A 23,959-nucleotide genomic window follows, 5' to 3' on the forward strand; every position below is an offset into this window, starting at 1 on the left:
TGTTCAATGTTCTCTTCACTGTGTATTACCATCTCTATCCCCATTTCATTTCTACACTTGGTTTCTGTCTTCTTCTATAGATTATAAACTTGAGAGAAAAAAAAAAAACTTTGTCCATCTTGTTCACTGCTATGTCCCCACTGCTTAAAATAGCACCTGGCACATCCAAGGTGACCATAAATATCTCTAGAATGTTCAATGACTGACTTAGAGCAATAGTTCTCAGCTGGGAGTAATTCCCCCCACCTCAGGGGTACATGCCAGTGTCTGGAGATACTTATATGGTCACATCTGTGATGGGTGCCCCCGGCAGCTAGTGGCAGAGGCTGGGGTGCTGCCAAACGCCCTGAAGTGCACAGGACAGCCCCACAACCAGGAGTTATCAAGCCCAAGCTGCCAATGCTGCCAAGGGAGCAACCGTGACTTCTAGTCCACAAGCTGCCTGCCAGACACCACGCAAAGTGCCGAGGACGCTGCAGGAGAGAAGTTCAGGGCTCAGCACAAAGGCCTTTGTGACCGACAAGGACAATGGAAACAGACAGTAAGGGGAGAGTCACAGCGGATGGGACACCTAGCAGTTAGTTCAGAAAAGACTTACCAGAGAGGACACCTAAGCTTTCCCCACTGTGCCAGGTCTTCGTAACTTCCACGATCACAACCACATACCACCTGTCCTAGGATGTATACAACCTTTTCCTCTAAATTTTCTCCACTTTCATCTAAATACTTTTATTTTAAAAAAGCAATCTCATTAGCTTTATATGATTGTGTTTTTTCTATTAACTCACTTCATTTTAAATATATTTTTATTGATTTCAGAGGAAGGGAGAGGAAGAGAGAGAAACGTCAATGATGAGAGAGAATAATTGATTGGCTGCCTCCTGCATGCCCCCCGCCCCCCTACTGAGGATAGAACCCACAACCTGGGCATGTGCCCTTGACAGGAATTGAACCCAGGACCCTTCAGTCTGCAGGCCGATGCTCTATCCACTGGGCCAAACTAGCTAAGGCTTACCTCACTTCATTTTAAATAGCTTTATTCAGATATCATACAATCCACCCCTTTGAAGTATGCAATGGGATGATCTTCAGTGTATTTACAGAGTTGTGCAACAGTTTTAATCACTGCCAACTCACTTTCTAAAATGTTCATCTACATGTTCCCTGCGGGCATTCTGCTGACCAACAGCAGTAGAAAGGACTTCCCTTGTGGGGACTCTGCTTGACCCCCCAGTCTCTGAGGTACGGAACGAGGCATGGGCAGCTGGGCTTCTCCTCATGCACTGGGCCTAGGGTTTGGGCAGACGGGGATGAGTCAGAAAGGGTCAAGCCTAAGGAGCAACACTATAGGGCTTCGTAGTTTGTGAAGAAGCCTGGGGGCAGGGGGAAAAGCCCAGAGCTAAGTTTTTGGCTGGAGGTCTCCAGTGCGCAGATCATGGTGAGAAAAATCTTGAGAAGCATCAGAGGTTGGGACCAAAGTGAGAGCAGAGCTTCTTTGGGGGACCATCAATTGCAGGAAGATGCCCATAGCAACAGGGATGAGAGGACTCATGCAGGACAGCCCAGCCCTCATGCTCAGTCCCACCCTGCCCAGCCACTTCTGGAGTCGGGGGTCCATCCAGGTCTCCTGGCTACGCTTCCTCACTCCCCTCATCCTGCAGCAAGGAGGCAGGTAGGTGGCAATGCCACCTTCCCCAGGAGACCCAGACCCAGGTCTTAGCTGCCTCCCTCATCATCCCTGTGTCACTCCCCCGAAGGTCCAGCAAGATCTGTTTACAAAATATTTTGTAACAGCTCCATTCAGCCCACCAAAAAGTTTACAAGGCAAAAACAGTGCACTCATCCTTCCGATGTGAGAAAACACTGGCATCCTTTGGACAGAGAAGGATGTCTGATGAGAGGTCAGGCCCTCTCTGGGGGAGGAGACAGTGGGAGAGGCAGTGTGATAAGCATCACATAAGTACAGAGTTGGCACACGGAGCTTCCACTTCTGTTCTCCTGACACCAGACAGTCTGTTGCCATGGAAATTGTTCTGTCGCTTTCTGAGCACAGCCTGCCTTTCAGAAGTGCAAAACAACCAAGCAGTCTGCATTTGGGACTCAAACTTGGCTAAGAGTTGTCTGCCCCATATACAGCATTCCCCTCGAGTATCTGACTGAGTCTTCTGACCTCATGATCAAGGATTTTGTCACATGAAGGTATTAAAAACTAGCTTCCCCTTACTGGCAAAAGCACCTCCCTCAGTCTCATGTCCTCTTAGCCATCGAAAGGACTCATGGGGCCTCAGTTGCCTCAGTGAACTCAGCACCAACCAATGGTGTGTCTAGCTTGCCTCTGTGTCGGGGGGAGGGTGCCCTTGAGATGTCTCAGAGCCACTTGGAGACTAGGAAGGCATCTGGCCATTTCCCCAAAATATTTGTTTGATATACATCAAGTAGAACTGCCAGGTCCCAGGCAACGCTCAAGGTGTCAGAGAAAACACAGGATAAACTCAGCTCAGCACTTGCTTCAAAGTGTGTACACACCAGTGATAGCGACAAACTTTGTAAACTATGCTTCAAAATGCTGTCTGGACGTTTTCCGATTAAGTCTCCTAAGCTCCCCGAGGGAGATAATACTGCGATGAGTACCACTTACCCAGAGAGTCTAGGAAAATCAAGCCAATGCCGCTAACTCCAAATCCCTTGCTCACAGCACACCGTACATCCTCAGAGCATGATGGTGCCTGGTAGACCAGGATCAAAGTCATAGATTACAACCAGGTGGCTTCAGGATATAGAGGAGGAGAAATCACGTGTTTTAGGAGGAATCAGAATGACTTCATAGAGGAGGCAGTATTTGATGAACTAAAGGTTTGAAAATGGAAACTGGAGGGAGATTCCTGAACAGAGGAAAAATTTACAGGCTTCCCCAAGTCTGGCTTCTCCAATATCGAGTAAGGAAGAGGTCTGTCCTAAAGGCTTTCCACATCCATGCTTTACATTCACATTGTAATGATTAAGTGAGCTAATCCAATCAAGCACTTAGTACTATACCCAAGGTGGAATAAGTGTTAAATATAGTATCTACAGGACGGATCTTCAATTCTGACTAGTGAAAAAATTGATGATCATTGATTTTCTTCCCATACTTGTCAATATGTATTTCTTAAGAAGAAAAAGCTATGCTTAGAAAAGAAATAAGTGGCTATAGATCTGTTTTGACCTAGATTTTATGTAGTTGGTGGTTTACTTGTTGGCTGGAGAATGGAGGTTATAAGGTCAAGATAGTGAGCCAGTTCATATAATCTTGCCTAACACATATCGATGACATGTGTCTGCCACCACCAACCACATACTCAGATGCAAGGGCAAATACTTTTTGGCCATCACAAAACCCATGCATATCACTACCTTTAATTCATGTCAACAACATATATTATTGTTTCAACATCTATATTATTGGCTTAGTACAGAGTTGCTCATCCTCACGGAATTCTTAAAACCTGACATATCTCCATGATGAATATTCTCTTCTGGTTCACCAAGGGGGAGGGGAGGGCTCTGTGCCTTATAAATAAGATGCAAGTGTCACACCAATCTACAGGTACCTATCGCTTCCCTTTTGGGACACAATGAGAACAGAAGAGCAATGGTGCTTAAGGCCAGGAACACACACACACATACACACACTTAATATTAACCAAGCACAATGGGCACAATCACAGCTCTGGGATAAAGGGTCAGGAGCAACACAGATGCTGGTGCTTGATGAGGTCACTTGCCTCCCAAAACCAGGGCCCCTCTGTCCTCAAAGGGTGTGGGGGACATCGTCTCAATGGCTTCAGTCTGTGGAGAGGTTGCACTTCAGAGAGCATTGAATTTTCTCCAGTTTAGAGAGTTCCCCAGAAGCTCACAGGTAAGATTTACTGGGTTGATCTCCTTGGGGTATAAAACAGGATCTTCATGATTTGGTTTGCTCTTGGGTACAGCAGATAAGAACCATCAATTCAGCAGGACTTCTCAGAAAAGTCCCGACAACATCACCCAGTAACAGCTGACGATGCAAGAGCAGGAATGTTCATTAGGAACTGCAATACTCTGGTCTGTGTGGCAAGAAGCCTGTACTGCCTCAGTATCCCTTGAGGGAGTCATTGTGATAGAAGATTTGGCCTTCAGGGTGGAGACACTGATTCTTTGCAAAAGTCCTGACTCATGTTCAGAAACAAACAGTGTAGTGTAATGGTTAAGCCCTCAGGCTCTGAGATGAGATTGCCTGGATTCAAATACTGGGTCTGTAACATAATTGCCGTGTGGCTGTGGGCAAGTCACTTACCCTCTCTGTGCTTCATTTTCTTCTTCGATAGAGGAAGCCTATTACAAGGATCAAATGAGTAAATCCAATAAAGCATTTATTGCTAAGTGAAATAACTACCAAAGATGTTGCTTATTATTATTGAAGGTCTGTTTAGGAACTCGGGGAATTGGGTAATATATTCTAAGGCATTTCCATTAGAGAAAAAGGATGCATCTAAATGTTTGTATTTGGTTTTGTTTTACATAAAGGAGTAAGCACCACTTATGCAGCAAATTAATTGTTTAACTAAATAAACAAACAATAATTAGTGTATGCTTAACGTGTGCCAGACACTGTTCTAAGCCTGGGCATACAGCAGAGGAAAGAAACAAAAACAAAAAGAATCACATCTCTGCTCTCATGGAGCTTACAAATTTTGGGGAAAACATGCAATACCCAAAATAAATAAAGGAAATGGATGGCATGTTAGGGGGTATTAAGGGCTAGAGAGAAGAGGCAATATAGGGAAAGGGAATAGGGTATCTCTTGCATGTAACCCTTTAATCAGTCAACTCTACTGAGCACCCACGGAGTCAGGGCCCTCCTGGCCTTTTAAACAGAAATACATGTCCTAGCTACAGGAAACAAGAGGTATTGTGGGAAACGTACACAGCTCCTGTTTGTAAGACGGGACCAAGAGTGGTTGAATCGTCTGAGGTTGTACCTAGAAAGGTCAAGCTGCATCCAGCCATCCTTGGCCGGTCCCCATGCACCTCTCTGGAAATACACATGTACCTGAAGCTAGACAGAAACCCTCCTATTCCTGAGAACAGCAAAGGGGTTTCATCTGTGTTCAATCAGCCCTCAGTGGTCCCATCGCAATGCGTTTATTCTCCTGCAAGTCCTATGGTCTGGTGTTCGTTGGCCCAATTAACCTCCAAACTACTGAACTATCCACAAACTCTACCCCAGAACCTAGGATGGGAGCCGAAAGTTGTGGTTTGAAGGGATGGAGTGGGGATGTCGGCAGCCACAAGCTTTAATCTTGTTAAAAAGAGAGAGAGAATAGACATGAGGTAGTCAAGATTAACCTCTGAAGACCTCAGGCCAGTCATTTGTTCAGAAAATGTTAACTGAGCACCTACTATGAGTCTGTATTTCGCATGGACACTGGGTATGCAGCAGTGAGAGGATGGAGAAGCTTCCTATCCGTCCAGAGCTTCCAGACTAAGGGAAGATGGCACCCAGGCTATCACCATAGTGAACATCTGAACAGGTTTAACAGGTTAGAAAGCCCGCCCTCGACCCCCAGATGGGCCTGTGGAAATACACGTTATCATCTCCATTTTAAATGAGGAACCAGATCTGAAGACCAAGTAAGGAAAGTCTGAAAATAAGGAGACCAGGTGAGGCATCATTATAATAAACAATTGACAGCTGAAGCTATTTTCATACTAAAAGTATTGACACGGACTCCTCTGGAGCTGAGGAAACAGGACACTTTAAAAACCAGGCAAAATCAGCAATTTTGTCCACCCATAACTTCAGCATGAAAACAACAGACCTTAGGCAGGTGGGCGCCAGGTGAGGGGAGGGGGGATGTGTGAAAGGCGGCACACCCACACAACTTCCCTGATGCACACCTCTCCCAGGCATCACTGGCGAGGGGAGAGCAGCGAAGGACCCCAATTCCCAATCATCAGTCTTGGCATCGCTCCCCAGGGGACAGTGGTATGAGTTTCAGCCCCGCTGATGAGAGACAAGCAGGAGAGGGAGGTGGGAGGACGCGAAGGGGAAGGCAGCAAGTGCTCCCCGCTATGCCACGCCTTGGGAGAGCACCGTCACATCACTTCAGACAGTTCTCCGTGGGCAGCACTATTAGCAGGACAGGTATCTGCACACACAGAGATGACAAAGGGAAGCCGGGAGAAACGATGTGGCCGACTTGCTTGTCTGGGACAGGTCCCATGCAAATGGCGGGACCCCTGGAGGTAGGGCGTTTCTGTTACTCACCAGCCCTGAGCTCGGTCCGGGATGCATGCAGGCCACTCTCGGGGTGTTTCCCGCTGCTCCTGCAGGAGAGGAAGCCCCTGGTTCCGGAAACACTTGGGGACTGACCACAGATAGAGTCCAGAGGAGGAGAGACGCTGGCTGGATCACCCCCAAGGTGCCAAGAACCTTCTCTAAGGAGCCTCACTCTCGCAGAAGCTCAGAAACCACCGAAGCAGAGCCGTCAATATGTTTTGCTGAGATTCAAACACAGCTGATTTCCATTCACTGACATTGTAACAGCCTCTTACAAAGCAAAGAACATTCCTCCCTCCACACCTACAAACTCCTGCTCCCGCCAAGATGGTAGATCCAGAAAAAGGTCCTAATGGAGGACTGAGCTCTCAGTTAAACTTACCCTTTTATGCTCATTTTAGACAAATATTTTCAATGATATACTTAAATACTATCTGCTTATGGTAACAAAAAATAGAGAATATCATTAATCTCAAACAAAAATTAACTGATATCCCATCATTATTGTTTTTTTAATATATACAACAAAATGAAGTCATACTACTGGTTCCCACATGTTGTTATATTGTCATCACCCCTTCCAATATTTTAAAGATGCCTGGTTTCCGATCGAAAGATATAGGATAGGTCATCAATTAACCTTTTTTGGTATTTGTATACTTGTATTGTTTCTAATTTCCCCCTAATATTCCTAATTATGTCATTAAGATAAAGTTCCCAGAAGTGGGACGGTTGGTCAAAGCACACTTTTCAGATTTTAATTGGAATTGCCAACTGCTCCCCTACGGAGACATTGTAGCAACAGACACTTCCATCAATACCACTTAGAATATCGACCCTACCTGACCTTCACCAGGAGGGCAGCAGGCCTGGCTGTAGAGAAGCGCTCCTCAAAGCGGTCTTTAGACCAGCAGCAGCAGCTGCTTTATGTAGAAACACCAATTTGCACACCCCACCCATAACACCTACTCAATCAGCATCTCTGATGGGTGGGACCCAGGCTTCTGGGTTTTCAGAAGCTCTCCAAGTGATTCTTATGCCAATTAAAGTTCGAGAACCATCCATTTAGAGCACATGAAATAGAGCTATGAGGGGTGTGACCATTCAACATGCATGCCCAAGACCAGCCAACTGATGCCCTTTCTCCACAAACTCTCCTGAAGCTGGGCTGGTAGTTAACGCTTCAGCAGAGGCTCCAAGGGTTCTAAGCTCAGCTTTGCAGGTAGTTTGGCAAGAAAGGGAGCTCCAGAACCGGGCGGGTGAGATATACAGAGAAGCAGAAGGGAGAGAGGATGGTGGTCCTCTGCAGGGGGCGAAGAGTGGCAGAGGGGTGTCCATCAGAGGAGCGACATGTGGAGCCTGGCCCTTTCCCTGGGAGCCCGGCTTTGCAGGTCTGCCGCACCTCACTTGTAACTCTATGACCTTGAACAACCAGGTAACTCCTTGATCCTCAGTTCCCTCACGTTTATCAGGAAGAAGACATCCCAATTTGCAGGTCGTTGCGAGGCTCACACATGGTAAGCGCTGTGAAATGCTTCTGGGTCTGTAAAGGCCGGTCCACATGAGGGGGTGACGTTCTTATCAGAGACCTGGGCTCAGGGGAAGGTCACCCTGCCTGTGTGGTTCCTCTTCCCCATTCTGACCATGAAATTCACTTCTGCCCCTGAACCTTCAAAAGCCCCACTTATCAACCATCAGCGCACAAAGCAATCTGCCTTTTGGCCTTCTTTTAAGGGCTATCACTTACACTTCCCAGTTGGAATATTATCTTTCTTATCTCCAGACTGCAGCAATGCCTGGCCCACCAGCTCTCCCAGCTGCATGGAAAATGGCTAGACGGAGTACCCTCCTTGCAGAGAAGGAAGGAGATTAAAAAAAAAATGCAAAACACTGTTGGGAAAGGCAGCATGATGTTTGGAAGTTAAAGACAGGAGCTCAGCCCTAGATGGTTTGCTCAATGGATAGAGCATCGGCCTGTGGGACTAAAGGGTCCTTGGTTCAATTCCAGTCAAAGGCACATGCCTGGGTTGCAGGCTCAATCCCCAGTAGGGGGAGTGCAGGAGGCAGCCGATCAATGATTCTCTCTTATCACTGATGTTTCTCTCTCTCTCCTCTTCCTTCCTCTCTGAAATCAATGAAAAATATATATATATTTTAAAAGACAGTAGCTCAAAGCCTGACGCTCTTGCCAGGATGACCAGGGTATCTTTGGGCATCACATGAATAACATGGTCAAAGCAGAACTCTTGATTTCCCCTTGAACACCTACTCTGCCTTGGATTTTCCCATCTCGCGAAGTAGCTCCCTGGTTTCTCACACCAGAAATCTGAACTATACTTGATTCCTTCCTTTCCCTCACCTTCTAGGTCTCACTGGTCACGGTGTCTTACTGACCTTAAGTTGCTTATCCTCCCTAAGTGCCAGTTGCTTCCTCTAAAAAAATAAAATTGGGGATAATAACGTATCTCATCCCAGGCTGTTTAAGAATTAATTTAGACAATAGTCTCCTAGGTCCTGGACTATGCTGCTAGAAGCACCAATGGGCACTATAGAGAGTGAAGGGACACCTGTGAGACCCAGGGCAGAAATACTCATGGGGCCCACATGGCATCCCAGGACACAGGGAGGAAAATGATAGGAGGATTCCTGGTCTCGTGAAGTTTGTTGTCCAGAGGGTGGAAAGATGGACAAAAACAAACAAGAAGACAAATTTCATAGGTGCTGTCTCCAAAGAGAGACTTAAAAATAAGGTAATTTGATAGAGAGTAGGCATGTGCCTAGCTAGAACTGGGTGATCAGGGCTGCCCTCTCAAAAGAGGCCACATTTAAGCGGGGATTTGGATGACAAGAGGAAGCCAGCCATGTAAATAGGATGAGGGGACCAGACACTCCAGGCTGAGGGGACAACCAGTGGCAAGGTCCTTTGGGCTATGTGACCTTGGGAAGTTTGAGGCATATCAAGAAGGTTAGCATGGCCAGCACATGGATCATGCAAGGAGTGGAGCACAGAGCCAAAGAGTGTGGCGGAGGCAGGTCATAGGTTTCAGGAACCAAAAAGGGAAATTTTAGTTTGTGTCTGTCTGTCTGTCTGCTTTTCAGTGGCAATGAAGCCCGGCAAGAGGAATTAGTCTTGTTTGCCTTTTAAAACATCACGAAGTGCTTTGTGGGAAATGGATCGTAGGACGAGAGTAAAAGGGGGACCAAAGGGGAAAGTATTTGCCATGGTTCAAGTAAGAGAGGATGGTGCTTGGACTGGGGTAAAACTGAGAGAGTTGGAAGAGGCAGACAATTCTGGATGTGTTTTGAATAGAAATTCAAGAGGACTTGGTAACCAATCAGATCAGGAAGATGGCAGAAAGACAAAAATCAAAGATAACTCATTGGGGTGACCAAACTCAAGGGAGAGCAAATATAAGTCTGGAGAAGCAGAGTATGTGCAGGGTTGGAGGTAAAAATTCAGGATTGGAATCCCAGATTCCACTCAAGGATCCATTTCTGCAGTGTATTCCACATCAATATGTTCCAGACTTTTTGCTACATCTTAGGAAAATACAAGTGAAACATTTAGCTTCCACCCTCAAGATATTCTCACTGCCTTGGAAAGAAGAAACAGATAAAGAGAAAGGTATATCAGGCAAGTGCTCACTAGGCAAGCACTAGGATGGAGGTGTTTATGGGGTGCTACTCTGTATGGCCTTCAACCGTGTCCTTGGGCTCCTCTGGCCCTCAGTTTTGCCAGTCACAAATGGGGATAACACCACCTGTCTTGGAAGAGGGCAATAGACACATCTCCGAGGAAATGATGCAGATGAAAGGAAATGAAAACCAAAGAGCCCTGAATTATCAGCCCACTGCAAAAAAATAAAAAAATAAAATAAAATACAAAGCTGACATGAAAGGCTGATTCCCAAACTTACCAACAAAACACAGAGCCAAGTTCTGGCTGATAGGACTTCAATGAGCCTGTCTATCTAATCACTGCAGCAGGAAATGTAACTCTTCGCAAAAATCAATGTGCTCTGAGGCACTCTGCATGAGGCTTGAGATAGGATGGAGAAGTTCCTCTCCGGCTGCTGTCGCCGAGTGATAGTTCCTAAAAAAACAGGCCCAAGGACTCGGCGGCTCTTCCACACCAGCCCACCCTTGACCCTTAGCAAATGCTAAACCTTTACACTTCCCACCAATGACATCACACTGTCCAGCGTGCGAGCCATTAGCCATAGATTGAATATGCCCTGGCTTTGAACTTTGACACTGCCCCATAATAACTGTAGCTATTGCCAAAGTCCTTTACCCTCAGTGTCCGGAATTACAATACGGTCGTGTTAACCATCTCTCAGGTAACTGTGAGGATTTATCAAGACAATGAAAGCACTGGTATGGTCCATGGTCCATAATGAGTGCCCTAAAAATGGAAGCAATAATGGCATATGAGTTTATTCAATCTTCACTCATGCAGGGAGGCCACAAATAGGTTTTGTTAATCTGGATATTCCCAACACCTAGCAGAACGGAGGCTCTATGTGTGTTTGCGAAATGAACAAACGGCATGCAGAATAGCTGCATGAAGTCCTTGAGGGACACAATGAGGGACCTCTGGCTAAAACTGCCTTCCCCTGTCCTCCTACTGGGCCCAGCTGTGCCCCAATGTTGGAAAAATCAATTTTTATGATTCACAATTTCAAAGCACCTTTGTTCGAGAAGACTGACATCGGCACTCAACGGGGGAAGAAAGAGCAGTTCCCATCACTGTATAATTACCTCTGTTTTCTTCCTCCCGCTAACTAACAGCGAGGCTCACTTTGACAAAAGGAGTGTTAAAACCTGCTTCTGCTTTGGCAGGTTAAAAAAAATATGTCATTTTAAGGTTCCTCTGAACCCGATAAACTCATACAACAGGGAGACTATTCATCAAAATAACTTCTCCTCACCTTGTAAAGTTGAATCACACAAAGAGTAAAAGTTTGCTTAAGCTTATGTCTCCCAAAGGATAACGACTAGGACATTGGACCTGCAGGACATAAGCAGATATTACTGGGAAGAAAGGGCTCCGTGGCACCTAGGTTTGGGAAAGATTAGGATAGAACTGAAAACTAGATTGAGTTGTCTCATCTTTCATATGCTACTGTGCACCGTCAATCTCCAATAGAGGGTGAGTCACTGTCCAATTTCACTGGGTTTCTAGAGCATCTTACGGGACTGGCCATAATTTGAAAAATGTTACCTGGAGCCAGAGGAATAAACCAGATACACTTTCCAAATCCTTTCTAGCCCAAACCAGCTGTTCGTGTCCTGCACTACAGAATTCAATTGGAAGCTACAGATAGGCTAAGCCTGTTTGCCTCCTCTGGAAAATGTTCTCTGACAGCCTCATGTCTCCACTCATTTATTCATGTAAGTTTGCATTTATTCACCAAACATATATCAGCAACCTGTGCCGGACCAGGCACTGTGATGAAGGCAGAGAGCGGCTTACTTGGAAGGAAGATGCTCTCAAATCGTAGAGGTGAGAGAGGAGGAGAAGGGGACCCCAAATCAGTATGGAGGATGTCAGACCTAGTGAACGCCTGAGGAGGTAGAGGGTGTGAATGAAGAGCGAGTAACAGATGGAGAGGTCAGAGGTGCATTTAATTACGTGTATTAATTAAGAACTTCCTGTTACAGGCTCTTTGCTGGGTGTCAGGAGCACAACAGTGAACAAGGTACTAGGCCTGTCCCTGGAGAGTTAACTCTCTATTGGAAATGCAGAGGATCAGATTTTGCTTTAGAAAGTGCATTTTGGCTACCACGTGGAAGGGGGCAAGACTGGGATTCAGGTAGAAGAACCTAGGCAGGAATCAGAGAGCCTGACCTACAGCAACGGCAGTGCAGATGGGAATACACTCCCAAAATTCTAAGGATCCAGAATGGACGGGATGAGAGAAATGGTTGAATTTAGAGGTAAAATAGGAGGTACAAACAAGAAAGGTTTCTTTTAGGAAATTAACTTTCAGGTAAAGAGTGGTACCAATTTGTGAGCTGGGAGGGCATAGGGGGAACATATTCATTCTGTGAGATGGTGGGCTCAGGGGATATTCAAGAGGAGGTGTGAGGCAGTTGCAGAGTTGGAGATGCAGGTATAAAGTTCAGAAAAGGGAGAACACAGGGAGATATTTGAAATGTATCAGTGTAGAGATGGATGCCAACCAAGGTCGTGAAAGTGAAAAGTATCACCCAGGGCGAGTGTGTAGAATGGAAACTAAGGCTCTTCCTGAGGAAGTCAATCCAACTGACACTGATTTTAGTCCAGTAAGACCCTTTCGGGATTCTGAACTCCGAACTATAAGAGAATAAATTCGGGTTAAGACACTAGGCTTGTGGTCATTTGTTACAGCAGCAACAGGGAACTAATACAGGTAGGTAGTCACAGAGGGCCATAATTCAACTTGGACCAATCAATGGTGAATCCTAAATGTCCTCTTCCTGGAAGAAGCAAAGCACGGGCCAACATGCCTCCTCTCCTGGGAGCTCACCTACTGTGTGGCCAGAGAACATGACACTGGTCCCCCATTTCTGGTGGTCTTCTGCCAAGCCCTTGAGCGTAGCACCGTAGTTGAGAGGGCACAGCTCACATACTGCATGACTTCACATTCACAGAAAGGGAGCAACAGGCAGAACAAATCCCCGGTGTCAGAAGTCAGAGCGGGGTTATCCTGGGGAGAAGGAGCTGTGTTTGGGAGGGAGCATGTGGGGAACTGCTGAATCAGTAAATTCTTCCAAGAGACATACAGGAAATACTTCAGGCTTTGGGAGTCATACGTCTTTGTCTCAACTACTCAACTCTGCCACTGAAGTACAAAGGCAGCTATCGACAATTCATAACTGATGGGTATTGCTCCAGCGTAATAAAACCTTGTTTACAAACAGGTGGCAGGCGGGAATTGGCCTGTAAGCTGTAGTTTGACGGCCCCTGGGATAATGCATTGAACCGTATACTCATGATTTGTGCACTTACCCACAGGTGTCTCACCGGCCAGTATTTTAAGTTTAAAATGTAATAAACTATAAAAGAGGGCAGGATCCTGGATTCATTCTGCCTGAATTCCTGACTCTTCTACTAAGTTATTTCATGACCACCATCTGCTCAATTTCTCCATGCCTCCATTTCCTCACCTATAATCACACTCCCTGCTTCATGGGACTACTGTAACATCGCAATGAGATAAAACATGGACAGTATTCAAAGCAGCACCTGGTTTACAGGCAGCCTTTAGTCAATATTTGCTCTTATTCTTATTATTGATGCTCAGAACAAGTCTGCAAATGCTGGCACTGCTAGCCCTGCATTGCAGATGAGCCACTGCAGCAGTCATTCTTCTGCCGTAACTTCCAGTGGCTCTTGATCTCACTCCAGATTACTGAAGTTCACACAGGAGGCTCATTCAAGCCTCTCAGCCATATCTACAGCCACAAGGAGGCCATTACAGCAACTTGCAATTCCCTCACTACACCACACCCCGGTACTATTGGTAATGCTGTTCCGCCTTCCTAAAATAGCCTTCCTGGTCACTCAGTAATCCTTTACTCCTTTCTTCAATAAATGCCATCTCCTCTGTGAAGCGTCTGAATCTCAGATGCTATGGAGTAGTATCCTTAGAACTTATAACCATGCATCAGCTATCATTTTTCTCAAGCATATTTGTCTCTATCAAGGGCCAAGCACATGCTAGGCGCCCAATACATATCTGCTGAATGGACTTCATATCTGCATTCCCCTCTGACTGTAAGCTCTTATTCATCCTTGTGTTCCCTACAGTAATGCCCAGCACATGCCTGGCGCTTAATAAATATTTGTCAGATGGATAAATGAATTGATTGTTGGAACTAACTGCAGACAAGTAGAGCCAGATGACAAGAAGCATAGTCCGAATCTCAGTGAGCCCCACCAAGAACTCTATCCATCATGAATACCAGTTATTAAGGGATAATAAGTCTTATCTGTATTTTACACAACAGGGGAAGTGCTATGGATGTTACCATAATTATTGCTCACATTTTCCAGTCATAACAACCAATAATATACATGCCCACCATTTCCCAGAGTCAGTGAGTGATAAATACCCTTTTGAGGCAATTCTACTCCACATCCGCTGTCCTCAAATGTCTGTATCTCCCATAGAATTCGAGACCATTACATTAACGCTTAAAGGGACCTCAGAGACCTTCTGAGGGGAAAATAACTCGTAGTTTTCTTTTTTCCAGATCTTTTTGCTATGCTGTCGTTTTTTCCTGGACTTGAGCAGCCAGAGAAAAAAGAATCTGGGGACAGTTTCATCACTTGTCAATAATGACAGTTTATGATATGGAAACCATTTTCACAACAATTTACAAGCAGAATCATGGTGAACACAATGTCCACATCTGAAGGAGAAGAGGGTGTTGTAGGAACAAAAGCAGGAATTTCATTGTTATGCCACAAATCATTAATAGAGGGTTAAATGGGTTATCAAGAGTATTCATCATTCTTTGGGTTGTTTCTGGAGCATCTACAATTGTCTCCAGTTCTGATCAACTCCTGCCATTCTGGAACCTGGTTTCCTATATTCTAAATCATCCCAATGTCCTCTTCCTGCTGCTGGAAAGAACATATGAAAATCCAAACTAGGGCTGCCAGGCTCAGGCTTAGGGGCGGTTTTAGAAAACCAAGAGATAAAACCAGAGGAGAAATAAGATTCTTCACACTTTTGTCTTGCTCCTTCTGTCATGTCTTCTTCCTGTGTGAACCCTGCAACCTAATCAGGCCAAACTTCTTGATTATCCTGGTTTGATGGCTCTCACCTACCTGCTGTTGCCTGGAATCCTCTTTTCTAAACCACTGGCCTGGTCAATTTCCAATTCAGAGGAATTTGGTTGTTACTTCTCCCCCAGCAACTGCCAACAGTTGCTGCTTCATAGCCACCAGCAAGTGCCTCCGTTAGAAGGCTCATCTCAGTCCTGCGTAGCCACCATTTACTTATCTACCTCTCCAAGAGACCACAAGCTCCTGAAGACAGACTGTGACCTACACCTCGGTGTCTTGCACAGTGTCAGGCAATGCAAGATGGCTAAATGAGTGGATGGAGAAGTAGGGTTCTGGGGAGAAACCAGTCAAGCAGGATGGCAGTGGGCGGTGGCATTGTCAAGTCTGTATGATAATTTCTGGAAACAAACTCAGGCAGGCTTCTTTATAAATGGACTTCTCAGCAACATTCATATGCATATGTGCTTAGTAAGTATCCAAGGTTGTGATATTTACTAAGGAGTTAGTAAAGCCAAAGCGTGCTCCTTAACTTTTCCATGGAACTCTGTGTGTGTGTGTGTGTGTGTGTGTGTGTGTGTGTGTGTGTGTGGTGCTTCTGCTAACACCTTTAGGGCATGCTCAACCAGACCATTTCCTTAAGGGTGAGACCATTACCAGAAAGTACATTGTCTACCCCACGTGCAGGGTTACAAGTGCTACAAAAACAGTTGAGTTGAGTTGAGTTGAGTTGAGTTGACTGAAGAATACTTCAAGTCAACTTTGAGGCTGAAACTTCCACAATGAAGTTGTCCCTCCAAAGTTCTGCAAAGTCCATGGGACTTATGACCCAGAAACATGTTCCATAGTCTCCATAGAAAAACAAAGGAAATGGCTATATCAACGTCCCCAGCTTCTAATTTTTCATCTCCATATTAGTAAAGGGTACCAGAAACAGCTTCTCACTATTATGTTCACATAACGTATTTTGGGTGTTACGCATGCAGTGTGGTAAAGATAATGAGAAAAAACTCCACCTTGTGAAACCCTGTGAATCCCCATCCCCAAGTGATATTTTTGGTCATAAAATTCTTGTCAATGATTTATGCATGTTTTAAACCTCTCAGGAATTACATGAATAAATAAGATAGAAAGGCAATGTCATTCAGAAATTCATTCAAAAACATTTACTGACCACTTACTATATGTCAGTGTTAAAGGTACAAAGATTGAATTCTAAAAGCTTGGGGGAAAAAATCTATTATCAAAAAGATTGCTGTTCCTTTACATCGATGAATCATAATCTTAGAAAAGTAGCTATGACAGGAATGCTATCTGGTTTACCAGGATACACTTAGCATAAAAGCCTGGCGCATGGTAGATGCTCAATATATACTGAGCGAACGAGGAAATGAATGCACAGATGAATGACTATAGACGGCATTGAATGCACTATTCGACTCATCAAGCTAGGGCTCCACAAAAGCCTGGGAATTGAGAGGCACCTTGCAAATGAGCGCCTCTACTGGACACATTCTAGATGTATGGGGAAGATAAGCGGGAACCTTCTTAAGAAGGGTGGCAGGAGGAGAAAGTGTTTCTAGGACAATGATTGAACCCGTCTGACTGAAGCGGGGAGTGTGGGTTACAGCACCGTTCACACTGGACAATTACATGGGGGAAAGACTTAGAGGAACATTAGATGCCACATTATAGAGCCAGGACGTTTTCCTAAAAATAAAAGAAAAACCACAGAAAGAAAGTTTAACCTCAGGAGTGTTAGGTAAGGGCTATTTTTACCGAAGGAAGATGTCTCATTATGGATCACAAAGGGAAACATATTCATGGGTTAGAAGTGGAATGAGAAGACCCTTCTCAAATAATAATTCCTTGGGATTCTGGGCACCTACCAAGGCTTCAGGGTTCTGCATATGCAAGGACTTCAGTAGACAGTGCCCGGGAGCAGCAACTATGACATGAGACAGACCAACATTTATGTCTGCTGCTTAACAGCCGTGAGATCTGGGGCAAGTTACTTAACCTTGCCAAACCTCAATTTCCTCCATTGCAAAATGGGGGTAATAATAGTACCTACCTCATGAGGTTGGTGGTAAGAATTAAATTAGATAATGAATGTCTGTTTACAAAGTACCTGAACCACAGTTAATGGTCAAAACCTACTATCTATTAACATTGGACCTGAAATTGCAATGAACATTTCATCCCTTCAGTAGGTTCTTGTTAAGAAGATAATGAATTAATGAATCGGCTTTAAAGATGCTCATTCCTCAGTCCTTGTGAGATTCTGGAACAAGTTTTGAGGGAATTATGTAAAGCAGAGTTAACATTTTGTTTCTCTCATTGATATTTTTGTTTCACTTGAGTACCCATAATTGCATACTGCAGGGATTTAATTTTTTGTGACATCAAAGACCTGTTTGTGCCCAGCCTGCTTCTTGCTATCCTAACTCAATTTCCATTTTCTGGTGACAATATTAGAGAAAGGCAACGCCAACTCTTATCTTAATGTCCACCTGTAGGACGTGTCTACGGATACACTGCTGCCAACCAATGAGGGTGTAGGACCTGGAAGGTGGGTTTTCTCATTCCTGGGATGGAGTTCACTCACACCATAAAATGGCTTTTTCTATGCCAACTAAAGTGTGCCAAGCAGTCATACTAAGGTGAGAGCAGGCACTGAAGTGTCCACCTAGAGAGGTACAGAAAGCATGGGGTGTTCACTGGCATGTAGCACATCATCACTTTCTAAATGTGTCAGCTACACATCCTAATGACTTTGTTCAACTTTTGCCTTAAATATAGGAAATCTTATATAGCAAACCACATGCAAATATTTGAAGCGGTGCTTTTTAGCTCACAGTGTTTTCCCTGCACCTTCCAATCAACCAACCGGAATCGGTGCGGAAACAGCATAAAAAGGCTTTTATATTTTATTGTCAGAAATTTCCAAGCTGTGTACAACATCATTTGGGGACCTCATCCTGACATCAGTACTTCCCCATTTGACACTGAAGCTGAGGCCCCATGTTAGAGCACGTGCCTGGATATAGGTCATAGACTCATACTTCTTGGTCCCTATTAGCGGAAGTCATCAAACACTGGCCCCAAATAAAACTCAGTGAGTTTTTCACGGCTGACATGGCTCAGTGGTTGAGCATCAACCTATGAACCAGGAGGTCACGGTTGGATTCCTAGTCAAGGCACACACTTGAGTTTTAGGTTTGATCCACAGTGTGGGGCGTGCAGGAGGCGGCCGATCAATGATTCTCTCTCACCATTGATGTTTCTATCTCTTTTTCCTTCTCTCTTCCTCTCCCTGAAATCAATAAAACAAGAAATTTTTTTAAAGGAAGCAGAGAAGGAAGTGGAAAGAGGAAAACCAGAAGAGTGTGCTGTCATAAAAACCAACAGAGGAGAGAATTTCCAAAAGGAAAACGTGATCAACTTGCCTTCACTCAAGAATCATTTGTTCATCAACCACGTTAAGCAGGAACTAGGATGGCACTAGCCTAAAGTGGGAACTTTAAGGAGGCTATCACTTTTAGAATCATTCAAGTGCATGGTCAACATTGAAAGGAAGTGCCTCCTTAAATTTTGTCTCCTCAGTGCCTCATTGGCCTCACCCTGGTCCTAGCCCTGTTGAGCTCAGCACTGTTAGAAGCTTCAGGGATAATAATCAATGGGACACAATTCCTGCCCTCAAGAAATTCAAGGTCTAACACGCAGACAAATCTAAAGCTAGTGATTATAATGCAAAAGGTGAGTTCTGACAAGCTTAAGCAGAAGGAGCGTGGGGGTACAGGTCAAGGAGCATTTCAGTCAGAGCCTGGGCTCAGAAAATGCAAAGGTGCTTGAACTAAGACTAAGAGATAATCATGAACTCACAGAGGGAGAGGGAGGAACAGCATTCTCGGCAAAGGAACAGCATCCACAAAGGGGGCTTGAAAGTCCATAAAGTGTTTTGAAATGGTGATGTGTGGTAGCTGGAAGTGGAAAAGATGGGCAATAAATGAGGATAGGAATATAGGCTCCCTAACTTGTCCTTTTAGACTGAACTCTGTCTTTATTTTTACAGGTATATTAGTATCTGGGGCAGTTTTCCTGGGAAACGAGGTGCTGCCTAAATTAATTGGGAGGCCCATCAATCTGTTGGTCCTGCCTGTCCGAGGCTCTGAGAGAACTGGGAGGAGGCCTCCCTGAGCTCTAGCTGCTCAGTCAGATGTATTTTTAGCCTCGGCAGAAAATAACAGCAGCGTTCATTTAATAAAAATATCAAGCCCTGGGAATGATCTCGTGCCAGAGTTGGAGCAATCAGGGACAGAATACGTTTCCAATTGAATTACTACTGTGGTCATAGTTATAAAAAGAGAGAGGGAGGAGAAAATGTTAGGCTGGTCAGTTTCTTGGGAGCATTCAATCTTGGTTCACTCTAATTTTAACGTTCAAAGACACATGAGCCAACTCTGCCCTTAGAAGCTATTTCCGGGGGACTGGCCAATACCCGCAACTTGCAGTCAACACGGGGAGGCTCTATGGCCAAAATTTCTTTCTTTTTCCTTTTCTTTCCTCCCTGCCCCCCTCCCAGTTGGGGCCTCTAAGAGTTCTTCTGCTCACAAGCTAATGAGACACAGTGTGAATAATTGCAAGGACAGTAAATTTAGATTCTGACCAAACTGAGGGTGTGGGCTCAGAAACTGGGCTCAGGAAGAGGTGCCGCTGGTGTAGCATCAAGAGAGAGCCTCGGGGCGTTGTGGTTACTGGGCTCCCCACTGTTTCCAGAAAAAGTCTCCCATTCTTTAGAGTGTCATAAACTGGTCCTCCCAATCTGGTCACCATCGACCCCCCCAACAATGTCTCCTTCCGTTGGTCCCGCACACCCTCATCATATCCGCTAGTCAAAAATCACTATTATCAGCCATGACCTACTGAAGACTTCCTTTGTGCCAGGCATTGGCTGTGCAATTACACGTTTTTCACTATTTCATCCTTAGACTGACATAGAAGAGCAGAAACTGTTAGCTATGTTTACTGGTGAGGAGGAGGAAGCTTGGACAAGAGACATTGCTTTCCAATGGTCACCTCGCTAATAAGTGGCAGAACCTAGATTGTGGCTCATTCTAAAGCCCATCCACCCTCTGCCCATTCTGTGGCCCTGGCCTGCCAAGTTGAGCCAGTTCTTTAGAATGCTATACATCTTCAAACCCCTTTATCCTACATAGGCTGCCCCCTTCCTGAAATGCCTTCACATCCATTTTCCTAGAATTCTCTCCTAGACTATCTTAGTTTATGTCCATACCTGTTATAGCACCTATTACTATACGTGTTGGTAACAATCATATTATATATTCAATTCTGACTGTATGCTAGGCATTATTCGAAGAGATTTACATGTATTATCTGATTTGATTACCTCAACATTCTTATAAGATAGTTATTATTATTACACCCATTTCACAGGAGGGAAACTGATGCATAAAGAGATTCACTGACTTGCCCAAACTTACAGAGTTGGTAAGTGGCAGAACTGGAAAAATAACGACCATTAATTGAGTAATTAATTGAGTAACAGACATTGGACTTCGCTCTGGACCATGCATCATCACACTTATTCCCCACAGCCATTGAGAGGTGCCATTATCAACCTCATTTTACAGATGAGAAGAGTGTCAGAGAGAGTTTTAAGTCACTTGGCCAAGGTCTCAAAGCCAGGATGGGAGCTCAGGTGTGAGAAACTCCCATACCCATGGCTCTTATGCCCAGCACGACGAGCTGCTCCCAGATCTATCTTCCCAATGAAGAGTCACTCCTTCCAGGGAAAAGCCATGCTTTACTCATCTCCCACGCCCCAGCACCTGGCACAGGGCCCTGGTGCACAATGGGCACTCAGTGAATGTTGGAGGAGAGGAAGACTAGACATAGGGCATTGGCCACCTGTTTCGGATGTGATATATTTCAATGCACTGGGAGGGAACAAGCCGAGCAGACATGGTTGTGAAGGACGTTCTTCAGACAGGGGACACTCCCAGTGTGTTCAGCTCCTGCCAGCTGGTCTGGGCTGTCAGGTCAAGCCAGACTCAGGTGCAGGAAAGACCTTCCCTGGACAGCTCAGCTGCTGCTCAAAGAGAGGGTTAGCCCTGCCCTTCTGGCCTCTCCTCAGTCACTGTCCCCCACCCTCTTTGAGCTGGCCCTCCTTCACAGAGCCTTGACCCCAGGCTCAGCCTCTCTGATGGGCATCTGACGATAATGACCACCCCACTGTTGGTTCCTTGGAGTGCTCCTTGGAATACAACTGCCCTAACCTGTGTCCTTCACTGCATTCCTTCCCCATGGCTCTGCATCATGCCCTGGGGCTGAAAGACACAATTAAAAGTTTAAGGGCTGAAAAGAGTATCATCCTGGGGGCTTTCGAGGGCAGATGGAGGAGTTCCCAGAGAAGCCACTGCTTCTTCCTACCTGTCAGTGTTTTCTCTTTTTATTCAACTATAGTTGGCATATGATATTATAGTAGTTTCAGGTGTACCATAAGCCCTTGATTATATAGTCAATTCATCTATGACGAAGAAGGCAAGAATATACAATGGAGAAATGACAGTCTCTTCAACAAGGGAAAACTGGACAGATACATGCAACGAAATGAAACAGGAACATTATCTTGCATCATATACTAAAATAAACTAAACATGTGTTAAAGACCTAAATGTAAGACCTAAAACCATAAATATCCTAGAAGAAAACATCGGTAGAAAATTATTTGACATTACTCTTAGCAATTTCTTTTTGGGTATGTCCCCTCAAGCAAAGAAACAAAAGCAAAATTAAACAAATGAGACTTCATCAAACTAAAAAGCTTCTGCACAGCCAAGGAAACCATGAACAAAATGAAAAAGCAACTAACTGAATGGGAGAACATTGTCACAAATAACACACCTGTCTGGCTTTACCTAGTCTTTTAGGAGTTGCATGGAGGAACCTCAGAGCCAAAGACAGCTGGATTACAAACTGCCTCTGCCACTGCTCAATCACTAGACTCTGAGCAAGTCACTAACCTCTCTGAGCCTTCATTTCCCCATCACTAAAATGGGTGTAACATCCTAAAATTATAATGTGGTTGGATGACCAGATGATATCATGGATGAGTGGCAGGAGGGTGCTAAGTTTATGAGGATTCTCTTTGCAGTGGAGGTAGAATCTCAGGTCCACCTCAGGTGACCAGCTATCCCAGTTTGTCCAGGACCAAGATATTTCAAGGATATGTGAAACCTGGGAAATTCTCAGACAAACCAGAATGAGCTGGTATTGTGATCGCTTGCCGCATAGTAAAATGGGGATAATAAGTGCTCCTTTCCTACAGGAAGGCCATGGGATTCTGTAAAAATATATGTAAAATGTATGTTCCCTTTCCTTCTGCTCAATATGGTTCCTCCCTGGGTCCACCCATTGATCACTATGTGGGAGAATATAGTCATGTTTCAACCAGGCAGATGATGGCTACAGGTAAACCATGTTGCCCTTGCTAATCCTTGAAGGGAGGTCTCTGTCTTGGGACTAGTGTCTGTGTAGGTGACTACCCTGCTCTGAGGATACTGATTGGTGCCCAGGAGTCCCCAGGAACAGATTTCTGTGATGCTAAATTTAAACCAACTTTCACTCACCTGCTTCAGTCTGGCACCTTGCAGCTGTTGGCTGGAACAGGGCCAACGCAGAGCATTCCCTTAATGAAATGACTCAGGCCTTGAGCTGAGAGAATAAAGGAAGTAAAATGGTCAGTCTTCCGAGTTGCTGGTAAGAAGGAGGTTGGTACAGCATTACTTATGAGTAGAGTTCAAATCGTCAAGTCTGCTAAAAATGCATGGTCAACAGGCTGAGTGCATGGCACATAGAAAATGCTCAGTAAATATATTGTACAACATGTTGACTTTGAAATTATTCTAACAACCTCATTTGAAATAGTAAGGGTTAATTATATTCTTATTTCACCTACTTGGCCTACAGATATCTTATTCGTGTATCTTTCCTTCAAAGTATAAGAGCACAGCCTAGAAAACCTTGACTTTAAAAATCACAAGACCGCCGAAACCGGTTTGGCTCAGTGGATAGAGCATCGGCCTGCGGACTCAAGGGTCCCAGGTTCGATTCCGGTCAAGGGCATGTACCTTGGTTGCGGGCACATCCCCAGTAGGGGGTGTGCAGGAGGCAGCTAATAGATGTTTCTCTCTCATCGATGTTTCTAACTCTCTATCCCTCTCTCTTCCTCTCTGTAAAAAGTCAATAAAATATATTATTAAAAATTTTTTTTTTTTTTAAATCACAAGACCTATTTTCAAATCCACTAACATGTATTGGCTTTGTGACCTTGTGTAAGTCATGTATTGGCTTTGTGACCTTGTGCAAGTCACCCTTCTTACCCGCAGTTTCCTTAACTGTTAAGTGGCAACAATAATCTTTGCCTGTCTACCTCATTGCTGCCTTAGGACCAAAAACAAACAAATAAAAACACTCAGTGATACTAAGACTGCTATCATCAATTGTACTGGGTATACTTGTGAGAGCCATTTATCATTAATCTTGTTCATTAGATAATAACAATGCTGAAAGTATTAAGTGAAAAGTGTTCTGATGTCTGCAATGTACCTTTAATTTTATTTTAAAAAGATAGCTTGACTGGTGGATAGATCAATGAGTAGATCAATGGATAAATAAGTGACAATACAAGCAAATTATAGTAAGATGATGATGGTAGAATCTTGGTGATTGTTGTCTGAGTGCTTTCAACTTCTCATAATGTATTCTTGAATATTTTCACAGCAAAATTTAGGGGAGAAAAGGAAATACACAGAAGCAAAGATACATTGTCATCCTAGTTCTCTTGGGGAAATGAACTC

The 23,959-nt window shown here is 44.6% G+C and overlaps 1 protein-coding gene across 6 annotated transcripts in view; it reads right to left on the reverse strand.

Moving 5' to 3' along the window:
• The window catches only part of LOC307114359 (uncharacterized protein), a 459,274-nt gene that overhangs the window by 87,657 nt on the left and 347,658 nt on the right, over positions 1–23,959 (reverse strand). For 2 of the 6 annotated variants that reach the window (XR_013814981.1, XR_013814984.1), the window contains one exon: positions 10,596–22,814. The exons of 1 other annotated variant lie outside the window; for it this stretch is intronic. The gene's annotated coding sequence lies outside the window, so the exon portion shown is untranslated. Of the gene's footprint in view, positions 1–841; positions 22,815–23,959 lie in introns of those variants that run through there. 3 more of the 6 variants (XR_013814985.1, XR_013814982.1, XR_013814983.1) reach the window with 3 other exon arrangements.

Source organism: Cnephaeus nilssonii, assembly GCF_951640355.1.
Source record: "Cnephaeus nilssonii genome assembly, chromosome: 18".
Classification (NCBI taxonomy): domain Eukaryota; kingdom Metazoa; phylum Chordata; class Mammalia; order Chiroptera; family Vespertilionidae; genus Cnephaeus; species Cnephaeus nilssonii.